Source organism: Stomoxys calcitrans, chromosome 4 (assembly GCF_963082655.1).
Source record: "Stomoxys calcitrans chromosome 4, idStoCalc2.1, whole genome shotgun sequence".
NCBI lineage: Eukaryota > Metazoa > Arthropoda > Insecta > Diptera > Muscidae > Stomoxys > Stomoxys calcitrans.
In genome coordinates this window covers 53,389,761-53,399,877 of record NC_081555.1, presented here as the reverse complement: position 1 = coordinate 53,399,877, position 10,117 = coordinate 53,389,761, and positions in this window count along the sequence as shown.

Sequence of the window (10,117 nt, the reverse complement as noted above, 5' to 3'; positions counted from 1 at the left end):
CCGTTGTATGGAAAACAGTTAGTGTTTTGTAAGCAGCATGAAATTCCTGACTTAGATTTTCTTTTTGAGGTTACTTTTTATACCCTCAACCTTAGGATGGGGTATACTAATTTTGTCTTTCTGTTTGTAACTCCTCGAAATATTCGTCTAAGACCCCATAAAGTATATATATTCTTGATCGTCATGACATTTTAAGTCGAACTAGCCATGTCCGTCCGTCCGTCTGTCGAAACCACGCTAACTTTCGAAGGAGTAAAGCTAGCCGCTGAAAATTTTGCACAAATACTTCTTAATATTGTAGGTCAGTTGGGATTGTAAATGGGCTATATCGGTCCACGTTTTCATATAGCTGCCATATAAACCGATCTGGGATCTTGCATTCTTGAGCCGCAAGAGGGCACAAATCTTATCCGATTTGGCTGAAATTTTGCACGAGTTGTTTTGTTATGACTTTGAACAACTGTGCTAAGAATAGTACAAATCGGTCCATAACATGATATAGCTGTCATATAGATAGATCTGGGGTCTTGACTTCTTGAGCCTCTAGAGGACGCAATAATTATCCGATTTTCTTGAAATTGTACGACGGATCCTCTTATGACCATCAACATACGTGTTTATTACGGTCTGAATCAGTCTATAGCCTGATACAGCTCCCATATAAATTTATCTCTCTATTTTACTTCTTGACCCCCCAAAGGGCGCAATTCTTATTCGAATTGGCTGACATTTTACATGGGTCTCCAATATATAATTTAATTGTGGTTTAAACCGGACCACATCTTGATATCGCTCTAATAGAAGAGCAAATATTTCCTTATATCCTTTTTTATCCCCACCACCGAAGGATGGGGGTATATTCATTTTGTCATTCCAATTGCAGCACATCGAAATATCCATTTCCGACCCTATAAAGTATTTATACTCTAGATGAGCGTAAAAATCTAAGACGATCTAGCCTTGTCCGTCCGTCTGTCTGTTGAAATCACGCTACATTCTTTAAAAATAGAGATCTTGAGCTGAAACTTTGTACAGATTCTTTTTTGTCTATAAGCAGGTTAAGTTCGAAGATGGGATATATCGGACTATATCTTGATATAGCCCCCATATAGACCGATCGGCCGAATTATGGTCTTAGGCCCATAAAAGCCACATTTATTATCCGATTTTGCTGAAATTTGGAACAGAGAGTTGTGTAAGGCCCTTTGATATTCTTCTTCAGTTTGGCCAAGATCGGTTCAGATTTGGATATAGCTGCCTTATAGACCGATCCTCCGATTTAGGGTCTTAGGCCCATAAAAGCAACATTTGTTACCCGATTTAGCTGAAATTTAGGACAATGAGGTTTGTTAGGCCCTTCGACATCCTTCGTCAATTTGGCTCAGATCGGTTCACATTTGGATATAGCTGCCATATAGACCGATCCTCCGATTAAGGGTCTTAGGCCCATAAAAACAACATGTATTACCCGATTTAGCTGAAATTTGGGACAGTGTGCCTTAGACCCTGCGACGTCTTTCTTTAGTTTGGCTTTGATCGGTTCAGATTTTAATATAGTTACCATATAGACCAATCTCTCTTCTTCAGGTTTTGGGGCCATAAAAGGCGCATTTATTGTCCGATTTCGCCGAAATTTTGGATAGTTCAGATTTGGATATAGCTGCCATATAGACCGATCGGCCGAATTATGGTCTTAGGCCCATAAAAGCCACATTTATTATTTGATTTTGCTGAAATTGAGAGTAAGTTGTGTTAGGCCCTTTGACATCCTTCTTCAATTTGGCTTAGATTAGTCCAGATTTGGATATAACTGCCATATAGACCGATCCTCCGATTTAGGGTCTTAGGCCCATAAAAGCAACATTTATTACCCGATTTAGCTGAAATTTAGGACAGTGAGTTCTGTTAGGGCCTTTGACATTCTTCAATTTGGCCCAGATCGGTCCAGATTTGGATATAGCTGCCATATAGACCGATCCTCCGATTTAGGGTCTTAGGCCCATAAAAACAACATGTGTTACCCGATTTAGCTGAAATTTGGGACAGTGAGCCTTAGACCCTGCGACGTCTTTCTTTAATTTGGCTTTGATCGGTTCAGATTTGGATATTGTAACCATTTAGACCAATCTCTCGCTTTCAGGTTTTGGGGCCATAAAAGGTGGATTTATTGTCCGATTTCGCCGAAATTGTGGATAGTGAGTTTTGTAAGTCTCTTCGACATTTTTCTGCAACTTGGCCCAAATCTGTCCCGATTTGGATATAGCTGCCATGTAGACCGATCTCTCGATTTAACGTCTTGGCCCCATAAAAGGCGCATTTATAATCCGATTTCACTGAAATTTGACACAGTGGCTTATATTAGGTTTTTCGACATCCGTGTCGTATATGGTTCAGATCGGTTTATCTTTAGATATAGCTACTAAAAAAGACCAATATTTTTTATTATACACAATTGAACAGTGACTTTTACTTATTAGTATTTGGTCCAAATCGGATCATATTTCGATATAACTGCTATGGGACCTAAGGTATGTAATTTTCAGCGGATTTTGATGAAAGGTAGTTTACATATATACCCGAGGTGGTGGGTATCCAAAGTTCGGCCCGGCCGAACGTAACACATTTTTAATTGCTATACCCTCCACCATAGGATGGGGTATACTAATTTCGTCATTCTGTTTGTAACACGTCGAAATATGCGTCTAAGACCACATAAAGTATATATATTCTTGATTGTTATATCATTTTAAGTCGATCTAGCCATGTCCGTCCGTCTGTCTGTCTAAAGCAAGCTAACTTTCGAAGGAGTAAAGCTAGCCGCTTGAAATTTTACACAAATACTTTTTATTAGTATAGGTCAGTTGGTATTGTAAATGGGCCAAATCGGTCCATGTTTTGATATAGCTTTTATGGGGCCAAGACTTTAAATCGAGAGATCGGTCTAAATGGCAGCAATATCCAAATCTGAACTGATCTGGGTGCCAAATTGATGAGGGATGTCAAAGGGCCTAACACAACTCACTGTCCCAAATTTCGGAATTCGGAAATCGGACAATAAATGCGCCTTTTTTGGGCCCAAAACCTTAAATCGAGAGATCGGTCTATATGACAGCTATATCCTAATGTGGACCGATCTGGGTCAAAGTTTTCTTATCTTCGGCTCGAATCTTTAAAATTAGGACAACCATTTTTGCAGTGTAGACAAAAAGCATTTTTTTGTACCCTCGATCATAGCATTGGGTAAACTTTCTATGTAATTCCTCTTATAATTCATCGAAATGTTGATCGGATCGCGATTTAAGCCCAGCCTAATTTAGAGCCCTATGACCGTGGTTTGAACTGTTTTTTTCTGTGCGTACCTTACTCTATTGTTAAATATTTACCAAATTTAAACTTTTACAAAAAGGAAACTTTACCTAAATGGCTAGCCATTTATTCGTCCCGGATGGTGTTGCTGAAACTATTTAGCATATCTGTTTTTCACCGTCCATTTCACTTTTATGATTCGTTAAAAATTACCTACTTGTTTACTCGATACGCTGCATAAAGAATTAATCGAAATATGCATTGGTGGCGAATAAATTTATTTCAAGATTAAATCTCGCATATTTGCCGCAAGTGTTCCTGGAATAAGCAACGAAGGCGCCATTGAAAATATTCTCCCTATTCATTTCATTGGACGGTTGTTTCTAGATGTCCCTCGGGTCACATTGTAAAAGTCATCGGTTTTGCAACAAATGAACTTTGGATATGCTAACAACACCACAACAACATCTCTGTCCTGTGGAATGGACAGCGTTTCCTTTACTCACCATTATTAAAGTGATGAAAAGTTCCGAAGCTTTGGTGAACAAAAGCAGCAAAACTTTAAATTTTATTACGTGTCATGTGCCGCATAAGTTGGAATAACAAAGGCCGTGTACCTTTGGTACCGAAAAAGTTGGTACAAAGAAAAAAGAAGGGGCGATTCAGCAAACTTTTTCGAAGACTTGCTTTCCAAATCATGCCTTGTCATTGTATCTGAGACATATTTTCATAACTAGCAAAATTGTGGGTTTTTATTCCATTATTCTTGAAAATTAAACTAATCCAAAGATATGATCCCATAACGTTTGGTTTGGGTCTCACATAGCACAGAATACCTTTCATCATAATTGTCGGAGGCAATTGAGGTTGTAAAAAATTATTACGATTAAGCTTTTCATACTCTCCACCATAGGATGGGGGTATACTAATTTCGTCATTCTGAACCTCCTCGAAATATTTGCCTGAGACCCCATAAAGTATATATATTATTGATCGTCATGACATTTAAAGTCGATCTAGTCGATCATGTCTGTCCGCCTGTCCGTTCGTTCGTCCGTCTGTCTGTCGAAAGCACGCTAACTTTCGAAGGAGTAAAGCTATCCGCTTGAAATTTTGCACAAATACTTCTTATAAGTGTAGGTCGGTTGGGATTGAAAATGGGCTGTATCGGTCCACGTTTTCATAAAGCTGCTATATAAACCGATCTGGGATCTTGACTTCTTGAGCCGCTAGAGGTCACAATTCTTATCCGATTTGGATGAAATTTTGCACTAGGTGTTTTTTTATGACTTTCCACAACTGTGGTGGTGAGTATAGTTCAAATCGGTCCATAACCTGATATAGCTGTCATATAAACCTATCTGGGGTTTTGACTTTCGAGCGTCTAGAGCGTGCAATTCCTATCCGATTTTGTTATGACTTCCAACAACTGTACTAAGTATGGTTGAAATCGGTTCATAACCTGATATAGCTGGCATATAAACCGATCTGAGGTCTTGATTTCTTGAGCCACTAGAGGGCGCAATTATTATGCGTTTTGGCTGAAATTTAGCATGAGGTGTTTTCTTATGACTTTCAAAAACTGTGCTAAAAATAGTTTAAATCGGTTCATAACCTGATATAGCTGCCATATAAACCGATCTGGGGTCTTGACTTCTTGAGCCACTAGAAGGCGCAATTATTATACCGATTTAGCTGAATTTTTGCATGAGGTATTTTGTTATGACTTTCAACTGATGTGCTTAGTATGGTTCAAATCGGTCCATATCCAGGTATAGCTGCCATATAAACTGACATCAAATGTTTAAAGATCTGAAACGCGTCTATCATTCAAACGTTCGTGCATAAGTAAATTTCACATTTGATGACATTGGCTGCTAACCACTTTTTTTCTCATGAAACCCTACTTCCACAAAAACAATAAATCAACCTTGTAAAACATTTAACCAACAGGTCGTAATTAAGCTCTTGCAATTACAACTAATTCTCCCTTCTTTTTATACTCACCACGAAGGAACAACACAACGAAATATCCATTTCCGACCCTACAAGTATATATATTCTTGATCAGCGTAAAAATTTAAGACGATCTAGCCATGTCCGTCCGCCTGTCTTATTTTCCGATGTTGCTGAAATTTGGGACAGTGAGTTGTGTTAGGTCCCTCGACATCTTTCTGCAATATGGCACAGATGGGCCTAGATTCGGATATAGCTGCCATGTAGACCGATCTCTCGATTTAAGGTTTTGGGCCCATAAAAGGCGCATTTATTGTTCGATGTCGGGAGAGGGAATTGTGTTAGTTTCTTCGACAAATTTCTCCAATTTGGTGCCGATGGGTTCAGATTTTGATATAGCCACCATATAAGCCGATCTCTCGATTTAAAGTCTTGACCCCATAAAAGGCACATTTATAATCCGCTGCATTTTGATTTCGCTGAAATTTGACACAGTGATTTATGTTAGGCTTTTCGACATCCGTGTTATTTATGGTTCCGATCGGTCTATATTTGAATATAGTTACCAAAAATACCAATATTTTGTTTTACAGAATTGAACATTGATTTTTTCAAAATAGACCACTCAATATCAGTGTCGAATTTTGTCCAAATCGGACCATATTTCGATAATTTTCGAACATTTTCACCGGATTATAACGAAAGGTGGTTTACATATATACTCGAGGTGGCGGTAATCCAAAGTTCAGCCCGACCGAACTTAATGAACTACTCAATTTTAAGCTGTCCTTTTGTAAAATCTTCACATCATTGCAGCATGGCCTTGTTGTTACAAATAAGTGTTGCTATTAATCGAAAAGGGAATTTAAATTTCACAAACGAAGTGATCAGGGCCACCAAAATTGCTTAACTCCGACTCATACTCTGGAGACAACTCTAGGCACTTAAATAACATTTTTAAGTGCTTGGAGTTTTATAACCACCACTAAAGTGGGAGTGTTAACCAACCTAGGCATTATGGGTACCAAATGAAAGTTATAAGCTAGTAGACTACGAATATGTAAAAACAAAAACTAAGAATTCGACCTGGGAAGGAGCTACGGGATCTTGAGGATTTTGGACCCCATTTAATCCTGGCCAATATGGGTACCAAATGAAAGGTATTAAGGAGTAGTTTATGAAAACTCAAAAAAAAAAAAACAAATAAACTGCATTCGCCTCGGCGATTTTTTCCAATTTTAATTTTTATCCAAAATTTAGGATGCAGAGGAGGATGACAAGTATGAAGACATCACATAGAAAATTGGGCTTATTCAAGAAATGTGTGCAACTGTTTTAATATTTTTAAATGTCCATTGCAGGATATGCAGGATCAAAATCGAAAAACTAAAAAGCAAAGTTTTCACTAAACTATTAAAACAATTTTTGTCCTGTAGTACAAAATTCAAAGAATTTTTTTCCTAACAAAAAACTTTAATGAAATGTTTTCTTAAGACAAAAGTTCGGCCGGGCCGAATCTTATATACCCTCCACCATGGATCGCATTTGTCGAGTTCTAATTCGCGGTATCGCTTTTTAGGAATAGAATATTTAATAAGAACTGTTATACTATTGAAGCTATATCAAGTTATAGTCCGATTCGGAGGATAAATGAATGCTGAACATTGTAGAAGTCATTGTGTAATATTTCAGTTCATTCGGATAAGAATTGCGCCTTGTAGGAGCTCAAGAAGCAAAATCGGGAGATCGGTTTATATGGGAGCTGTATCAAGGTATTGATAGATTCATACCATATTGGAGACGTACGTTCATGAAAAAAGCCGTTGTATAAAATTTCTGCCAAATCGGATGAGAATTGAGCCCTCTAGAGGCCAAAGAAGTCAAAATCCCAGATCGGCTTATATGGCAGCTATATCAGGTTATGTTCTGATTTGCGCCATACTTAGCACGGTTATTGGATGACATAACAGAACACCTCATGCAAAATTTCAGCCAAATCGGATAGGCATTGCGCCATCTAGAATCTCACGACGTCAAGTCCCCAGATCTGTTTATATGGCAGCTATATCTGGTTATGAACCGATTCGAACCATACTCGGCACAGTTATTGGATATCATAACAAAATACTACGTGCAAAATTTCATTCCAACCGGTTAAGAATTGTGCACTCTAGAGGCTCAAGAAGTCAAGACCCAAGATCTGTTTATATGGCAGCTGTATCAGGTTATTAACCAATTTGAACCATACTTTGCACAATTGTTGGATATCATAACAAAATACTTCGTGCAAAATTTCAGCCAAATCGGATAAGAATTGCGCCCTCTAGAGGCTCAAGAAGTCAAGACCCAAGATCTGTTTATATGACAGCTATATCTGGTTATGGACCAATTTGAATCATACTCGGCACAGAATCATACTCGGCACAGTTCATTTCAATCGGATAAGAATTGCGCACTCTAGAGGCTCAAAAAGTCAAGACCTAAGATCGGTTTATATGGCACCTATATCAAAACATGGACCGATATGGCCCATTTACAATACCAACCGACCTAGACTAATAAGAAGTACTTGTGCAAAATTTCAAGCGGCTAGGTTTACTCCTTCGGAAGTTAGCGTGCTTTCTACAGACAGACGGACGGACGGACAAACGGACGGACAGACGGACGGACAGACAGACAGACGGACGCACAGACGGACGGACGGACAGACGGACGGACAGACGGACGGACGGACAGACGGACGGACAGACGGACGGACAGACGGACGGACAGACGGACGGACAGACGGACAAACGGACAGACGGACGGACAGACGGACGGACGGACGGACAGACGGACGGATCGACATAAAATGTCGCGACGATCAAGAATATATATACTTTATGGGGTCTCAGACGAATATTTCGAGTAGTTACAAACAGAATGACGAAATTAGTATACCCCCCATCTTATGGTGGAGGGTATACAAATTCTATACACTAAACTTAAAATTTTTCTGAAGGAAAACTTTCAATAAGATTCAAGTAAAACAGGTTGAAAATAATTGTGTGTTTTCTGCAAAAGTTGATATCGATATTTTCATGATATGTATCAAACTAACACATTTTTGTTGTTCAATGAGTTACACAAATTAATTTAGAGGTTAGCATGTTCGCCTATGATGCTGAACGCTCGGATTCGAATCCTGGTGAGACCATCAGAAAAAATTTTTCATCGGTGGCTTTCCCCTCAAAATGCTGGCAACATTTGTGAGGTACTATGCCATGTAAAATTTCTCTCCAAAGTGGTATCGCACTGCGGCACGCCGTTCGGTCTCAGCTATAAATAGGAGGCCCCTTATTATTGAGCTTAAAGTTGAATCGGACTGCACTCATTGATATGTGAGAAGTTTGTCCTTGTTCTTTAGTGGAATGTTCAAGGGCAAAATTTGCAATTTTGTGGTCAAATTTGGTAAGGAACATTTTTCTCTTTGACATCACCCTCCTAAAATGAAGTATCTGGCACCAATATGAGAAAGTAATACTTTAACCATAACATGTTCTTTACATTTTTATTGATTTCTGGCTTTTTGGTTAAGACTTGGGTTTGGTGTGTTCAGAGACCTATGGTAGAAATTCATAGCAAAAATTTTTGTAGAATATGTTGATCAGCCACAAATTAATTTTAAAATTGTTTTTAATGGTTCTTTGAGAAAGGGACCAAAAAGACCCCTTTTGTGAGCTCTTTGTGGGTTGGAATCTTATATATAAAAATCAATTTGTGTTTGTTTGTAGATTTGTTTGTTTGTTTGTATGTTTGTGTGTTCCTTATAGACGCAGAAACGGCTGAACCGATTTTCTTGAAGTTTACACAGATGGTGCATAATGATCCCGTGGTGAAAATAGGGTACTACATTTTTTGATATCTGAAGGGGGGGGCGGACCGTCCCCCTTACCCAAATTTTCAGAAACGCAAGATCACGGAGATGGGTAGTGCGATTTAAGCAAAATCTTGTGTGCTCTCATATAGTACCCTAAAAATAAAAATTTGGTATCCAAATTTCGGAAAGGGTACCTAGGGGGCTGCCCCACCCTAAAACCCCCCAAACAAATATTAGACCAATCACGACAATATGGAACTCAAATGAAAGGTATTTAGGATAATAAAACGTATCTCATATCCAATTGTCGGACCAAGTGCTAGGGGGACCACCCGAATCCCCAAAACACCCCTAAATCGGACATATTTACCGACCATGGCAACATGGGACTCAAATAAAAGGTATTTGCGAGTAGAATACGAATTTGATATCCAAATGTAGGACCATGTATTTAGGGCACCACCTTTCCCAAAACACCCCCAAAGGAAAAAATTTTGACCATGCTAATATGTGGCTCAAAAGAAATAAATTTGAAATTAGAAAACGAATTTGATAATCTATAACGCGTAATAGTTAGTTATTTTCAGAAAAATTTAAGTTCAAGCATCGCTGCGACAGTGTTATCATTAGGTAATTGATGATCTACGTCTGTATCCAGGGGAGCGACAGATCCAGAGACCGGGAGTAGTCTTAGAATGGACTCCCAACACCCAACAGCTTCGGTGGTGGTATAAGGCCGTAACATGTTGTCTGAGGATATTGAACTCGACTGGTAGAGCAGCTTTTGACGAAGACACCTATTTCGCGTCTTGAAGAAAAGACTAACCTATTTTAACTTTGCATGATGTTAATCTGCCTCGGCCATTGGCACTCTCTGGCAAATTAGATCATATTAATTTAAGAGGTTTATTCTCTCAGGTTTATTGAGAGGCTTGTTCCGAAAGATCCTAAAATTCTTATCCAATGCTGGCGATACTTGTGAGGTACTAAGCCAAA